The sequence below is a fragment of the Crocodylus siamensis genome, chromosome 12, assembly GCF_052110815.1.
Source record: "Crocodylus siamensis isolate JL-2025a chromosome 12, ASM5211081v1, whole genome shotgun sequence".
NCBI classification, from domain to species: domain Eukaryota; kingdom Metazoa; phylum Chordata; order Crocodylia; family Crocodylidae; genus Crocodylus; species Crocodylus siamensis.
Genome location: NC_143406.1, coordinates 16867975 through 16883834, shown reverse-complemented (window position 1 = coordinate 16883834; position 15860 = coordinate 16867975). Strand labels below are relative to the sequence as shown.

General features: G+C 46.2%; 2 protein-coding genes across 14 annotated transcripts in view; one reads left to right on the top strand and one right to left on the bottom strand.

Moving 5' to 3' along the window:
- KCNAB2 (potassium voltage-gated channel subfamily A regulatory beta subunit 2) overlaps window positions 1-13514 on the bottom strand; it is a 101481-nt gene extending 87967 nt beyond the window's left edge. For 2 of the 6 annotated variants that reach the window (XM_090024404.1, XM_090024407.1), the window contains exon 1: window positions 13399-13514. The gene's annotated coding sequence lies outside the window, so the exon portion shown is untranslated. Of the gene's footprint in view, window positions 1-12913; window positions 13003-13034; window positions 13377-13398 lie in introns of those variants that run through there. The other 4 variants (XM_090024402.1, XM_090024406.1, XM_090024405.1 and 1 more) reach the window with 3 other exon arrangements.
- The window catches only part of NPHP4 (nephrocystin 4), a 107213-nt gene continuing 104855 nt past the window's right edge, over window positions 13503-15860 (top strand). For 6 of the 8 annotated variants that reach the window (XR_016438747.1, XM_090024398.1, XM_090024397.1 and 3 more), the window contains exons 1-2: window positions 13503-13644; window positions 15519-15598. The gene's annotated coding sequence lies outside the window, so the exon portion shown is untranslated. Of the gene's footprint in view, window positions 13645-13945; window positions 15599-15860 lie in introns of those variants that run through there. The other 2 variants (XM_090024400.1, XM_090024395.1) reach the window with 2 other exon arrangements.

The following is a 15860-nucleotide window of genomic DNA, read 5'->3' as shown; positions in this document are numbered from 1 at the left end:
CTTTACTTCAATCTACTGGATACAAAAAAAATCATGGACTAAATATAGACATTGGATTTTTTGACACCATTATATAACCTGCCTAATATTGGAGTCCCTTGGTAAACCCTTCACTTTTTTTACTAGCTATTCTCATTCCCTTCCCCCCCCCCCCCACCCTTCTGGTTTTTTTTGTCCTTTGACTAGAGCTACATTTTATTCCCCCTCCCCTCCCACCTGTCTCTCACCTACTGACCACCTCAATCTACATTTGAACTGACTGGTGTGCATACATACTGGCCTTTGGCTGCCTGACCACTACATCCTGGAAGAGCACAGACCATCTGCAGATGTTTCCTCACCCTGACAAAGGATGTTTGCGCCTGAAAGCTTGTTAAGAAGAATTTTTCCAGCTATTTGAGTTGGTCTTATAAAAGATACTGGATTTACCCAAAGAACCTTGTCTGCCTATGTCCTTAGACCAACACAGCTACAACCTAAGGACATTCTTTTAAAACTGATCCTTTTAATGAGATCTCTCCTTGTTCTAACATTATAAAAATGGGTAGATAAGAATTCTCCATCTCCATTCATTTTAATTTTTAAATATACTGGCACACTTTATTGTGCTTTCTCCATGCTTAGAGAGCATAACTTCTTAAAAGCTTTCCTTGTTTGGAAGTCTTTCCAGGTCCCTAATCACTTTCATGTTTCCACCTGACTGGGGAGAGAACAGGACAGTATGTATTCATAGTGAAAGTATATCATCAATTCGGAGAGACACTGCATTCAGGTGGCCCACAGAAAAGTGACCTAAAGCTGACAAACAAACATTACACCTGACTTCCCAAAACTTTGCTCAAAAAAACAGGTACATCCATTGAATTAGACTGTGACTATTAAAATGAGTTGTGTGCTTAGATTTGTAGAACAAAAAAATGTTTAAGTGGTCTGCCAAGACCCTCAGAAATTTTCAAGTGGTCTGTGGGGGGAAAAAAGCCTGAGACCTACTGCACTAGAACATTTTCAGCATCTTGCACATTTTTTAATGCAACCTATCACCCTGTTTTTTAGCCACTGCTGTAGATTGGTTTGATGCTTTCACTCCTCACAATGCTATTGTCATTTACAAGCAGATTCTTTTCTACAAGGTAGCTCCCTGGGGGTTGAATTAGAAGAAGCCTTTGGACCATTAAGCTGAGGGCCAAGTTTTAATACCTGGCATAAGGGCCAAGTGCACAGATGGTAGTTAGGTTTCAACAATCTGACCCTGAAGGTCAGTTACCCCAGAGGAGAACTTGAGTAGCTTAAACAAGATGGCAAAGTGCCCTCCTGTCATGCATCCAGCACTAGAGGTTTTCTCCAAGTCGCTGCTGGTTCCACAAAGGAGGGAGGAAGGGGGATGGGGCAAAGTAGCTCTGAGTGGACTACTAACTTTTCTAATTGAGGGCTGCTCAGCCCTGACAGCAGCAGAGCTTGCCATGGGAGTGCCTGGGGCAGCGAGCTGATCTGAGACAGTTCTGCATATTCATGACAAGGGCTGGAAGTCAGCTAAAGACTAAGCTTCTCCTTACTGGGGCAAATGAGCAGCACATTAATGTTTGCCCAGTGAGACCTGCTGTATCCAAGCTAGCATAACCCTTCAATGTGGATTCTTTTTGCATGCGCTTGTCTAGGGCAGGGACACTCACAGGCAACCCAGTTGAGGCCTGTCTTGGCCAACCACCAGGAATCACAAGCCATGACTGCTTTGCGTGAAGTGGGACAGCGAGCTTGACTATCAAGGCAACAAGTCCTGGTGCAAAAGACAGACTCCAATCTAAGCAGCCTTCTCACAGTTGAGGCAATACAGGGCAGTTCAAACTCTGCAACCTGCCCCCACCTCTGCGCCAGATATGAGGGCAGCTGCAGGCTGCACAAGGGACCCTCTCAGGCCATGCTCTTATCAGCTTTGACCCAGCAAAACCTTCCCTACAATGGAAGGAGGCTCTGTTAATTTTAGCCTGATAATGGCAATTCAGGGCCCAGCATATTCCCAGGTGTAACTCCTAGCAGTAGGACAGAACAGTTGAGACAAACTGAAGACCTGCCTATGACTATCCCATAGCACACAAATGTCTGAAGTCACGCAGGAACTTTTTCACCAGCCCCCAACCTTTCAATGCCACACCCAAAGAGACACAACTACAGATGTGGAATGAGCGCCTGAAGAAGACATCTGACAGCAAAAAAAAAAAAAAAAAAAAAAAAGTAGGTATTCCAGTGGCTCAGTCCTTACCACCAGGGGCTGACAAACCACGGCAAAGGTGGCAGTGTCTCATCCACCTACATACCGGAAGTTGGATGCTTCAAGGAACTAATGGAGAAGTGGGGCTATACCATTGCTATACCATAATAAAACACTGGAACAGGTTAACCAGAGAGGTTGTGGAATCTCCATCCTTGGATGTTAAGACCTGGCTAGACAAAGCCTTAGCTGGGACACTACAGTTGGGGATGGTCCTGCTTTGAGCAGGGGGGTTAGACTAAGTCAGGGGCAGGCAATTATTTTGGGTGGCAGGCCGCTTACTGAGTTTTGGCAAGCCATCAAGGGCTGCATGATAGGAAGCCCAGGGGAGATAAATATTAATTTTCTAAAATTCTTAGGGGCCCTGTGAGACCAGATAGAATGGCTTAGTGGGCCACATTTGGCTCGTGGGCCGCATTTTGCCCACCCCTGGGCTAAATGACCTCCCAAGGTCCCTACCAACTCTTACTTTCTATGATTCATTGGTTCAAACACCCACTGCAATGCCTGCTGCTTGAAGGCACACTGTACAACAAAAGATCTCGCAAAGGACAATAAATGACCACAAGCATATGTAATGAAAAGGTCAAATGTGCCATAGAGAGATGAGAAGACAACTCCTAGCACAGCACCACAACCCCTGCCTTGTCCTAAGTGCAGCTGGGCATGCAGATCTCCACTCTGCTGTGTTCACCTAGCAAATCCCTTGGAGAGAAAAGAACTTTGTCCTCAGGGAAGGACACTGTCTTCAATGGAGCAACTTAAAAGAACACAATGACCTTAACGTTAAGATGCTCATTTGTTTAAATACATTTAAGAGCCTGGTGTCCTGCTGCAAGGCAGAGGATATATTAGACACTGAAGTAGGGAGCTGCATACTGGAGTGGTCTCATTCCCTTGTCATGGCAATCTGTTTCCCCGGCCAGCATCCCACTTTGGAACCATTTGGCACTAGTCCCCTTTTGTCGGTAAAGCTGCTCAGGGACATACCTTCAGGGCAATTTATGGCTGCATTTCTGTTCCTGCCAATATGCTTGGCAATGCAAATCCATGCAGCTGAGCCTCTACCAGATAGAAGATATTCAAGATAGAGTCCACTCAGGTTTGCTCCCCAGTTCATTTTGCTAATCCAGATCCTGTGCATATCTTATGTGCGCTCAAAGGAGGGAGGGAAGACATACCTGAGCACCTACACGGCAGGGTTCAATATAATAGTTCGCGCCTCCTGCCCTGAACCTGGCAAACACACACTGCAAACTTCACATGTTGTTCCCTTTTGGGTCCAGGTTTGTCAGTAATGCTTGGCATGTCACCTGTCCTACACCAGGGCATTGGGCACTAGGATACAGAAACAACTCCCTTGCAGGGTTCAAGCACCTGACTTTGGGATGACTCAGTGATCAATGCTCAGCTCACTCCTCAGCTTGGCAAGGGCCAAATGCAGGCTGCAGTGTGTGGTAGAGCCAACTGAGGGATGCAAAGGACACTTAATGTGCCATGCAAGTCATCCCTTTTGGAGAAGCAGCCACCTGCAAATTCCCCCTCAATATCCTTGATTTCTGAATTAAAAAAAATCTCAACAGCAATGAATACAAGTGCACAGAATCAAGATAACCTTTGGGCTCCAATAAACAACAGTCCTTGAAACAAAAGCCTCTGAGAGCGATCCTCTTTAGCCTTCTGCACACTCCAAGAGTTGCATTGCTTTGCTCAGGTTTATTGCTTACAGAGCATAGCTGGGAGAAGGGAAAGAATGGCAGAAAGAGAAAGGAAGTGGAGGTTAGGACAAGTTCAAATTCTGCAACAGAGACTCTTACCCAGCATCTGCTGATTTTGAGCGCATGAGTGATTAGAGAAGAGGGTGAGCTAATGACCAGCAGAATGCCAAGAGATGAGGACTCTGCCTTCATCCCAGGCCCCTTTGGAGTTTCATGTTTCACTGTGAAGCTCCCCAATTTCCTGGTTCATAACAGACCTCCAGTTTTGGACATACATCCTTACTTGGAAACAACCACTTGCAACGTTTGTTATAATTATTTTAATCTAGGAAAATATAAAAACCAAGAGGGAGGACAAAACTGCTGAGTGTTTTGCAAGCTCCCCTTTGCCCAAACAGCAGAAATTGTAGATTACAGAGAACAGAAGGCAGGAGGGGTAAGGAGATCAATAATTTTGAGAAATGTTTTGCTAGCACCAGCACTGCGGCTTTGTTTCTTCAGTAAACTTTCACAAACAGCATATTGAGTCATCAGATCTGATGTATTTCAGTATGGTTCTGCCAATCTTCCTGACCACAAACCTTTAAACAAAGAACTATATATAAAAGGTGATGCCAATCATATTTCAGCACTGGTATCCTGGACAGTTAGCTCCAAAGTGTTCCATAGCAGCCCCAAATGAGGCAGAATAAAAACATTCTTAGGTCAATGGATGCTAATGCTAAATTTTGTCTCCTCCTAAAAGTGTATTTAATAACTGAGGAAGGGAAGGGCAGCAGAGACCAGAACAAACTTAACTTTTGTAGTAGTAAAAAAATTCTTTCCTCTTGTGCCTTTAAGACAGCAGTTCTAAAAAGAAACGAGGAGTTCACTGCACTGTCCGGGACAAATTCCAATGCAAGTGAATTCTGTTCTGCTGACCTCAGAGTTCCGCTCATTTTCTTTTGGGCAGTATCTTTCTTTGCTTCCTGTCCCAAACTTTTGTGCACTGGTGCTTCCTCTGATCATTGTGCCCCTTGACACTGATCACAGCACCCACTTCTTCAGCCTACCTAGGAATTCTGATCATCCCTTCCATTAGGGGCTGAACAGAAGAGGCATTTCTTGTTAACCAGGAAGGAGAAGTTATGGTTTGCCAAGAAGTTAAAACCTCTTTGGAAGCACATACTCAAAACCAATCTTGAACTTCTTAACACCCAATCCCTCCAATGTCTAAGCCTGAGGATGCCAGCTCACTCAGCATCTAGGGCAAGACAACATTCAACATGCTTTTAAAAAGTAGTCTCAAGAGAAGCAGCCTTAATGGAAGATGCAGCAGAGGAGGTCAATGTCCTTTTTAGACCAGCGCTTTTTGAAATATCATCCAAACACGTCTAGGAATAACCTGCATCCACAGGCTCCACCCTCACTCTGCTGTCTGGCAACTGCAAACAATTCTGGACACGAAGAGTACGGGTAGCAGGCTGAAAGAAGTCTCAGTTGAAAGAAGCAGGCCACAGATTCTACTTACATTCTTGCTGTATCTTCAGCTCTGTGGCCAACCCTACCACCTAACCTAGCCACAGTTCAGAGCCTGGAAGAGTTTACGCCCTGCCACTCTTGCCCATGGAATGGATGTATGTGCTGCCAGTAGCCCCAACTTACCCCTCACCCCATGGTTTGCCTCTTAAGTTAAACACAAAACCCACCATCAGTCCCAGCTTTCTTCCCAGTACGGCTACTCAAAACAGTTTCTGAGGAATCTTTGGTGTTTAAGCCAACAGTTCCCAGACAATCCAACTCCTATTAAGAGCCACCTAGTAGCATGACTCCAACAAAAATATTGCTCCAACTCTGTGCAAGGTAGAACTCCTGATGGCAGAAAAACAGTGCAGGGCTATTCTTGGTACCTTGTTACAGCACCCCAGTCAGCCAGATGAAAGCTATCTTTTCACTGGGCCATTGTCCAAAGCACAAAGAAGCATTACATCAGCCCCACACCTGCCCTCTGACATTGCAAATGTCTCCACAATGATCCCTATGTTTAGTTTACACATTAGGGTTCACGGCAAAGGTTTGTACAAGGTAAGAAATCCAAGAAGGGTAACACTGGGATTCTGCAAGGATGCAGCAAGAAGCAGAAAGGACTCTCTGCATTTTTCCTCAAGTCGAGATTGCTTACTCTCACCTAGCCCTGTCTATTCCATGCTGCATCTTCCTTCCCAATATTTCAGCCTGGTGACTTAAACAAACAGTCACTGTCCTATCATAATGCTCAGCGAAGTGCTGTGCACACATGCAGTGCTGTTTAAATGTCTAATACGTCATCTGCCTTCTGTTGCCTTGCAGCAAGACACCAGACTTTTAAGATATTCATTTCTTTGAATATACTTAAAATTAGCATTATTGTGCTTCTTTAATTCGCTCTATTGAAGGCAGCGTCCTTCCCTGGGGACAAATCTCTCACTTGGCTCACAGTGACTCAAGTGATTCTTTATTCAGGCACCAGGCCACAGTTGTCTGTGGACAGCGTCCTTCGAAAATGCTTACATCCTCAGACACCAGGCTCTTTCACATCATTCAGGTTGTCTTGTCTCTGTAATATTCCCCCCTTTCACTAGTGGGTAGAATTTGCTAATTTAAGCCCCAGCTCCTCACTGGAAGTACATTGCCTTGAAAGAGACTCAGAATTTCATAGGCTTGGCTAAGCTTATCCGTTGACCCTGCTTTTGATGTCTTTGAAACGTTGGGAAAAGCTGTGATGAACAGAAGAGGCTCCTGTACCTCCACTTTTCAAAACAGCTCTAATTTGGGGGCAGCAGTAATTATCTAGTAATAATGAAGCTTACAAAGCACAAACTATTTCAATCTTGAAACTGTACAGGGGCAGCACAACCTAAAGTGCTGCGCACATATGTGGAACTCAAGGATTCTACAGATGGCTCTGCTATTGACATGGTGAGTAACCTGGGAAGTCAGTTACAACAGCATCTTTAAAAGTAAAACAACAATTTTGGGAGCAGAGCATGAGACGCTCTGATCTGGATTTGCAGACAGCCTGTACATCAACTAGTTAAGTATCTATACTCCAGGGCAATGCAAAAAATGACAGTGTGGAAAGAGCAGCTATAGCATGCAGCCACACAGATTACATAAAGAATGGACAATGCCTTGAGGCACTGATGAGATATTACACTTTTTTAAAAAGTCTTCCCTCTGATCAAATTGAATGAGTTTAAATTCAGTTCCCTTCTCACTTGGATGCAAAATAAAGTATGGGCAAGCATGGGAAAGGCATGGTATAAGAAAACTGCTGTGAGCTCCGCTTAAGTCCCACTGAATAAGAATGACTTTGGCATTTTTGAAAATGTTATTAGCATCCTTTAAGAAGCAAGGTTAGGAGAAAGAATGCAATGAAAACAGAAATATATTTGCTGGAATTAGAAAACTTAGAATTTTCAATAACCCAGTCATTGGCAATATGTAGGGGGTGCACATGCACCCCTTGAGATTGGCAGTGCACCCCTGTGGGTGGTCGCTGCTTGCCTAGCCCCCCCTTGCCGCTGACACTGCCAGCAGCATTTGTGGGTGGTCACCAACCACTGGTCAGCACTCGCCACCCCTCCCCCCAATTGCCAACACTGCTGTGGCTGCAAGCGGGAGCTCCCTGCCGGCTGCCGCCACACCCCTGCCACCTGCGGGTGGTCACCATGCCCCCCCAGCCTCCAGAGGCACGCGTCATTCATGAATCCAGTGCCCATTCCAGGCTGCTGACAGAGTAATTACTGTCTATACTCCAAGAAAGTTGGCATATCCTGTCCCTATACATATATACAAATACAACCGATAGCTAAATCTTATGCAGCAATGTCAGAGATCTTCAAACCAAAGAATGAGGTCTAGGTGTTTCTTTGCTCATGTACATGAACTTATGAAAAAAGTCAGTAAATCAACTAGTGACGTGGGTTGCAATAATCCATGCTCCTGTTACGGTTAGAATTTTGGAATGCTCAAATTGCTGATTAATAGCCATGGCTGAACTCTACAGCTAAAATGACTCAAATTATCAAGGAAAAGAATCACGTGGAATATTTGACTGGAGCTCTTAAAAGTGCAAATTAACAGTCACCCAGGTTTATACAGAACTACAGAGGCAGGGAGTATTTTGGAAAAAGAGCTGCCTTTGTCAAATGTCCATACAGTGAACAGCATAAGGACACCCTAACCCCTGGGCTGGGGTTCCTAGATGCTGCCATAACAAGAATACATAATACCACTAAAGCATATAAGGAAATTAGAACAAAGAATCACAATGAGGTCTTCTATACATGGAAGCAAAGGGGGGGGGGGCGGGAGGAGGAGGAGGAGGAGGAAGGAAAGGGACTGCTGGCAGAGCTCGTCCCAAACCATCAAACAAAATGCTCCCCAAGAAACTCTTGCCACCCTGACTTATTAAATGAGAAGCACTGATGGATAAATGTACTTCTATTACAAAGGGAGGAAACTTGTTACCCTGTCAAGTCTCTCTAAGAGGGACCACTCACACATGCTCACAGAGTTTGGGTTACAAAGCTAACTGCTTCCTTAATACATCTTTCCACAGATTTTTGATGTATTTATTGGAAGGCAACTTACTGGTTAATAATGATGGACATAAACAACAGAGCAGAGCAATCCTACCATAAAGCTAAGTGAGCCATGAAACATACATGACAAGCTTTCATAAGCCTACCTCATCTGAATCCTCATTCTAGCTGCCAAACTGCTCCAGCCAGCTCTATTCTGTACAAATTCAGGAGGGGAGGAACATGAGATCATGTTCAAGGTGTTCCATAATGGAGAATCAATCCTTTACATCAGACAAGCTAATTTAAGGGGATACCATCTCCTCAGGAATTTACTTGCATGTGAAAATGTTTCTTGCCTATTACTACAACTGACGTGTTATTATGCTGTGTGAAACATACTGCAAAACGTATTTATATTTTCTCTATTTTTCAATCTTTGCTTCATGCATTTGATAGTACTGTTTGTAGTTTGTTCCAGTGCGACTCAGGTCAATTTCCTATTTGTTTACACAGCCCCTTGATACTGTAGCAAGGAAAGGAAAATACTTAAAATAAGATAACCCAAAAAGTAACAAAACCATGGTTCATGACATATCTTCTCTTTAAAGAAGGGTGTGTGTGTGTGTGTGTGTGTACAGACATGTATGATACAAAACTGTATCAATGAGGCCGACAAAATGAAGCAAGCATTATTCCTTTTATTTAATGCCACAATGCAGTGGCAAAGTCCTTTAAATCCACCTGCACAGGTGTATCCTGAGAACGTGTGAGCCTTTGCACAGGTGACATTCTTTTGCAAATTATGAATTCCTCCTATTTTTAACTGTCTACATTTCAAATTGATGATATCTCTTTAAACCCTGTTGCTCATTACTTACATGCAGGTAGGTTTTAGGATTAGAAAATCCAATATTTATCTTTGATGCAAGCAGCCAAGACATGACATCAGGCTTTTTGAAAAATACTATAAATTGTTTTTTAATCTACTTACACTTTTACCAAATATACAGAAAAGAAGTAATCCTTGAAACAAGGACCTCTGAGAGCTTTTCTCTGCCTCCTTAATGCATGGTCTTGGGGTTGTGCCTCTGTCACAGACTGAGTGATTAATGCTTATAGCATGTTCAGCTGTAAGAAAAGACTGAATCACAGATGAGGAAGGGAAACACAGATTATAACTAGCTCGGTCTTTAACAGAGGACCAGATTCTCAGCTACCAGCCAATTTTGTCATGGTCTGTCAAGTGGGTTTAGGGCCAAGAGGTGAGCCTAGGGATTTTAGGGACAGAAGTTCAAGGTACCATGTATTCCTTAATAGCTGAACCCTTATTACCATGTAGGCTACAAAGTTTGTCAATTCCTATTAATTTTACTAATTTAGCCTGGGAATAGTCTCACTATACCCTAATCGCACATGGCATGGAACAAAGTATCAATAACAACTGCAAAATAGAAGTACAAATGCATTTAGTAATAGAGAAATTCTCTCAATTGCCATGGAGAATTCTCCAAAATGGTGTATTTATTCATCATTTGCCTAATGCCAATATATTCTACATCTATAAATTACTAAGGATGGCAGTTCAAGCAATGATTACTGGTGTAGAACAAGATTCAGCTACATAAAGGTTAGAATGACAGGTCAAACTGTCTCTCTACATCAACATTAGCTAGATGGAATCAGTCTTTCTTGCAATTTCAATGAGAAAAGGATGCCATTTGTTTAATACTTTCTAGATATGTACTGAAAATGTATTGAGGATGCTAATTTAGCTACTATACTTCACTCACTTACACTTCACCTATGCTGTCATTACTAGGCTTCAATCGTGTTTTGCCCTGTAACCATTCAGCCCAGTTCAGGGTGGCTGAATGAAAGTGGCTTTCACTGATAGCTACTTGGTTTGGATTTAGCCCTGGCTAGAGACTATCATAAAAAAACCCAAACCACACTAAACAAGACAGATTTTAGTTCAAAGTTCCACACTCTTTATGCAGCATCATATCTAACCTCCTTTGCATAGGGCTAGCTTTTGTACGTGTGATGACAACCATTTAACAGCTACACAAAATCAAAATTGGCAGAAGAGAGTTGCGTCTTCTGTACACATGGATATCAACAAATCTCACGTACCCTCTGTGAAACAAGGAGGGTTCATTCCAGACCAGGTCCTTGTAACAGTGCTACAGCTCTGGAAGGAATGCCTTCTTTTTTTGGAAAGTGCACCCATCACAGCAACCTTGCACATTGCAGGGGAAAAAAAAATCCTTGTTCTCTTTAGTTTTAACTAAACCCTGATTCTTTAGCTACAACAACAACAACACCAACAGAAAGTCTGCTCCTAGACGTGGCAAAGGAAGTTCTTTGTGCCCCCACTCCAACAATAGGTGACCTTAATAGCCAGTGCAGACAGACAATCAAAACACAATGCTATCATGGCTTGTGTTGCACCTGCCAGCTACACAAAGCAGTTATCAATTTCAATGGGAAAGCTGCAAAGCATCATGGAAAGCATGTCTTAATTGCTTCTGGAGGGTACTGATGGGTGCCACTGTGGAACAAGCACAGGGCTGCTACAGAGCTGCACTGGACATGCCCAAGACAGAGAGTTTACTAGTGTGGACCCAGGCAGCTTCACTGAATCCTTTCCTAGCTTTAGGGTATGTCGAGTAGATGTCATGCTTCACTGTGGTGCTCCTTAGCATGGTCTGGAGATAAAGTAGGTATTTTCTGAAGGTCAAAAATTATGGAAATGCCTTGCAAAAGCAGCAGCAGGACCAGAGAGCAGCAGCTTTATTTTAATTAAATTAAACATCCTTACAGTGGTTGTGATCACAGTAAGATCTTGCTAACCAGTTCACAGGAGGAAAATAAATGTATCCTGTTAATAAAAGTTAAAGTTTCCCCTGAAGGAATAAAATCTTGCAGCTTAGCACTCAGCTAAAAGCCAAAACAGAGACAGCCTCACTCATCAAAACACTGACGAGAAGTTCTTTGGAGAAGAGAGGAGCTTGGGGGTAAGACAACACAATGCTTTCATGCTGACTTTACTCAGCCAACCTGTTAAATACTGAGCATCTGCCTTGTTTACCCTCACTTCTCAGTGCTTGTGTTAAGGAAGTCTGGCTACTAGACCAGAGTCAGCTGAACAAATCCTAATAGCCAGGCCTGAACAGGAAAGTCTTTATAGTTCAGCTTGATCTACAGGAGGCAGAGAAGGGGCAAAATGTGCCACTTTTAAAGAGCAGAAGCAACAGCCTATAAGAAAATGTATAACAGAGTTGTCATGTATAGCCGATTGCATTTCTTCTCTCACACCCTTTATTTGTTTATTTCCATCTATCCACTCAGTCTGATCCACTGGACTATCCTTAGGTCAATCCCAGACAAGACACTTGTTTAAGCCTACTGTGCTAAATTTCACCTGGTAATTCTCCTTTGCTCAAAAATTACTATTGCAGGCTCTTTGGAACAGGCACCCTACCCTTATCTACAGTCATACAGAATGCTACCTGCAGAAACACAGCCTTGCCAAGGTGTGAGCACTACACAGCAAGTCCCCTGAGCTAGGAGATGCAGGTCCCCACTACAGTAACCTCCTGTCCCCTAACATTTGCTATGCAGACAGAATGCCCAAGTCACCTAAGGGCAACAATAGCACCAACACACCACACAGCCATGAAGGAGAGTTTCAATGCATTTACACTTTACTCTCCCAGTGCAGCAGACTTGAAGTCTTGGGAGAACACACAGAGTTCATGTCTTCCTATTTGAAATCAGAGCGCTAAATTAATGCAATATCAAGAATAGACGATTAATTCCATGCAAAGTCAGAAAGGTCTGAGGTGAGCCGAATCTTGCCTGCTCGGGCTCAAAATCCCACCAAGGACCCAGCAAACCCCCTCTCCCCCCAAAAAACCTGACCCCGACGGTGGCTGTCACCAGGGTTTGTGGCAACACTGCTGTGCCCGCACGCGAGGAGCCACCAACGGAGACTGACGAGCTCCGCCAGCCGAGGCCGGGGCCCCAACTAAGAGCTGTAAAGGCAGGTATTTCCTGCCGAGGCGCGGAGCTGGCCCGAGGGGGGCCGGGTTACGGTCCCCGGGAAAGACGATGAAGGCGCCAGGCTGCAAGCCCTGCCCGACGCGCGCAGCGGCAATGCGCAAGGCCTGGGGAGAAGCAGCAGAGGAAGCTCCAGCGGCCCCAGGCCTGCGTGCGGGGCAGGCGCTGCGCCCGGCCGGCCGGGCTGTCTGCTTGCGCGGCGCCGGCCCCGCAGAGCGCAGCCGTGCGCGGGCGCCCCCAGGCCGGCAGAGCGGCTGCAGCCCACGCTGCAAAGCGCTCCGGGCAAGGACCCCGCACCCCCCGTCGCGGAGCCCCCGCACCTGGCAGCAACCGCCGCCGCTCCTCTCCGCGCCGTCCCGCGCTGCCCCGAGCATCCTCGCCCTCGTGGGGGAGAAGCCCCGCCCCGCAGCCGCCCATAGGCCGCTCGGCGCCGCCACTCACCGCTACGCAAACTCCCGGCGCGGATTGGCCGAGGCCGGAGTCTTCCTCTCATGACGAGACGGCCGGCGCGGGAGCAGGAGCGGCTCGGGGCGCCCCCTCAGCCGAGCCGAGCCGAGCCCAGCCCACCCCGCCCTTCCTCTGCCGCCACGCTAGAGTCGAGTCGAGTCGCTCCTCTCCCTTCCCCCATGCCGCCCGCCCGCGAGCTACGGCCAGTGCCCCGGGGCGCCCGCGCCTGGCCTCGTGCCCGCTCCCGGGGCCTTCCCAGGCCGCGAGTGCCGGGAACTGCCCCGGCCACTGAGTGCTCTGGAGCCGGCGCCACACGCGCCCGGGCTCCTCTGCTAGCCTTGCCCCACGCCCCGCTCACCGCAGCGCCGCCGCCTTCTCCCGCCTGCTGCAGCTCCGCGATGGAGGCGCTCCCCCCCCCCCCCGCTGCGGAATCCCATCGCCCTGGTAACCGGATGCCAAGCTCCGGACTAGACTATTCCGGCGGGGGAGCCAGAGCGGCCGGGCGCGGCGGGAATGGGAGCGGGCGAAGGCGGCGGTCAGGGGCTGCCCCCGGCCGGGCGCTTGGTTCAGCCCGCAAAGATGGCCGCGGCCCCGCGCGCTGCAGGTAACTGGCAGTTTGTCAGCCCGGCCCGTGTCCTGCTGAGCCGCGGTGGGCAGGGGATGGGGGCGTCCACACGGGGAGGCCCACGGCGGAGCTGGGTGTCGCGACAGGTGTCGGGGGGTCTGGCCCGGGCCTCCGGGCAGGCGAGGAGGGGAAGCGGCCCCGGGGCCCGCCCCTCGCTGCGGCGCTGGCAGGAGCCCCCGGGCCGTTGGGGGGGGGGGGCAGTCTGCGTTGAGCGGTCCCTGGGGCAGGGGAGCCGCGCTTGCTTAAACCAGTCCACGTAGCCTCGTCTTTGCCACGGGCTGTCAGTAAAGGGCCCGCGGGGGAGCGGCCGGGTGCGGGGGGATGCCGCGGGGCCGTCGTTCCCCCTCCCCTTCATTCTTGGTCCAGTCAAAATTTACAATCGACTGCCTGGCGGCAGCAGCAACATTTCCTATTTAGGCAACAGCCAGAAAGTCGCTTGATTTTATTGTTCATTATAATCTACCTGATTCCTTCTAAACTCCTAATTCCAGGCCATTAACACTCTTCTCTCCTTTTTTATAGTCTCCATGTCCCAGTAATCAAGCTCTCCTTTCTTTGGCAATTTTGCTGTCCCTGGTAATATAGCTCCTATTTCAAAGTCCTGGCTAAAAACATTAACTCAGGTGTGGAAATTACTTTCAGTGAATCATTGGATGCACTGTCAAGATGCCCAAGAAAGCTAGATTTTGTTTAATGAATCTGAAAGAGAGATGTACATTCAATCCTAATGGCTACAGGACTAATGCAGCTATATCCTTTGCTTATGTTTTTGCTTAGTTTGTTATGTTTTAATACACAGTATATGATATAGCAGATTAATGCACAGTCCAATAAAGTTAAATTTATTGTTCCTTGATCTTAAACTGAGTGATATAGCCTTAGGCCTTTAGCATATTAGTAAAGGTTCTAGTTTTTTTTCCTGGAGAAAAATATGTATTATGTTATATGTGAAGGTGCACCACACCATCTGTGCCCCCTCTTGAAAATCCTAGATCTGCCAGTGAAAGCTGCTATGGGGTGGAAGGGGGGGCCATGTGTCAAAGTGTTTTCATTGTTCCTTAGAGAAGATACTGTACACTGAGGTTTTCCAACTGGTTCAGCACCAGTGATGGTGACAGCAGAGCAGCATTAGCACAGAGCAGACACTGGTGTGGCAACCAGAATGTCATCAAGCCATGTTCCAGGGAGCAGAAAGCAACTCTGACACTGTCAATTCCCAGTCTTATCATTTCCCTTAAAGACCCAGCAACTGGAGTCATATGATTGCATCAGAATCTTTTATTTCTGTGAAAAAAGTTCCCTTCCCAATATTGATTATTTATAAAACCTCATGCATTTTAAGTCAACCTTAGCAACCTTAAGAATTGCAGCAGATGCATGAGACTGCTACTGGGTCATTAAAGAGTCCTGGATCACAGGTAGCCCTAACTCTGTTCCCATTGCTATCATAGTATAGTTGCATTCTTGTAGCAGTGATGGGAATTTTGAGTAAAACTGCTCATGACAGCATGGTCCATGTGGGTCAAAGAAACCACCTTTTGCCCCAGGAGTTAGTTATGGCTTGGTCCCATCTGGGACAGCAGCCAAAAACCTAAGCACTCTGATGTCTATGAACAGGGGATGCATTTGCTGTCAATATCTGATAGGGAAAAAGACCATTTTCCTACAATGACCATCCTTATTATAGGCTTCAGAAGGCTCAAGCTTCAGGATGTTGCTTGCTTCTTTTATAAAATTGTGTTTCATGATCTTACAGGAGGTTGCTACCTTGGATATATTATTCTATGTTGTAGTAGGCCCTTTGTTTCTGGACACTTCAAGAACAAGTATTTTTTTTTCCCTCCCATGATCAGATCCTATAGACTAAGGTACAAGCAATACAGCTCTCACCTGGCAACGTGAGCAAAAGTGAATTTCAAAAAAGTTCTGGCAGGTAAATGCTTTTCATATCTTTACTGCTGTATGTCTTCATGGTAATTATTCTTAAATTACCTCAAAGAGGCCCCAGTTGTCTGGTCTCCATAAATGAATTTCCAGGAGAGAAGCTGGGAAGTTTGGAATTGTGGGATTTCCCCTCCCAAAGAGGGGACAATTCTTCCATTGGGTCCATGTAACAGGTAGCAATTTCAGGCGATGGACATGACCCACAAACCTTCCTATACCTAGTCAAGGAAGAGTATGGAGAACTGTGACGT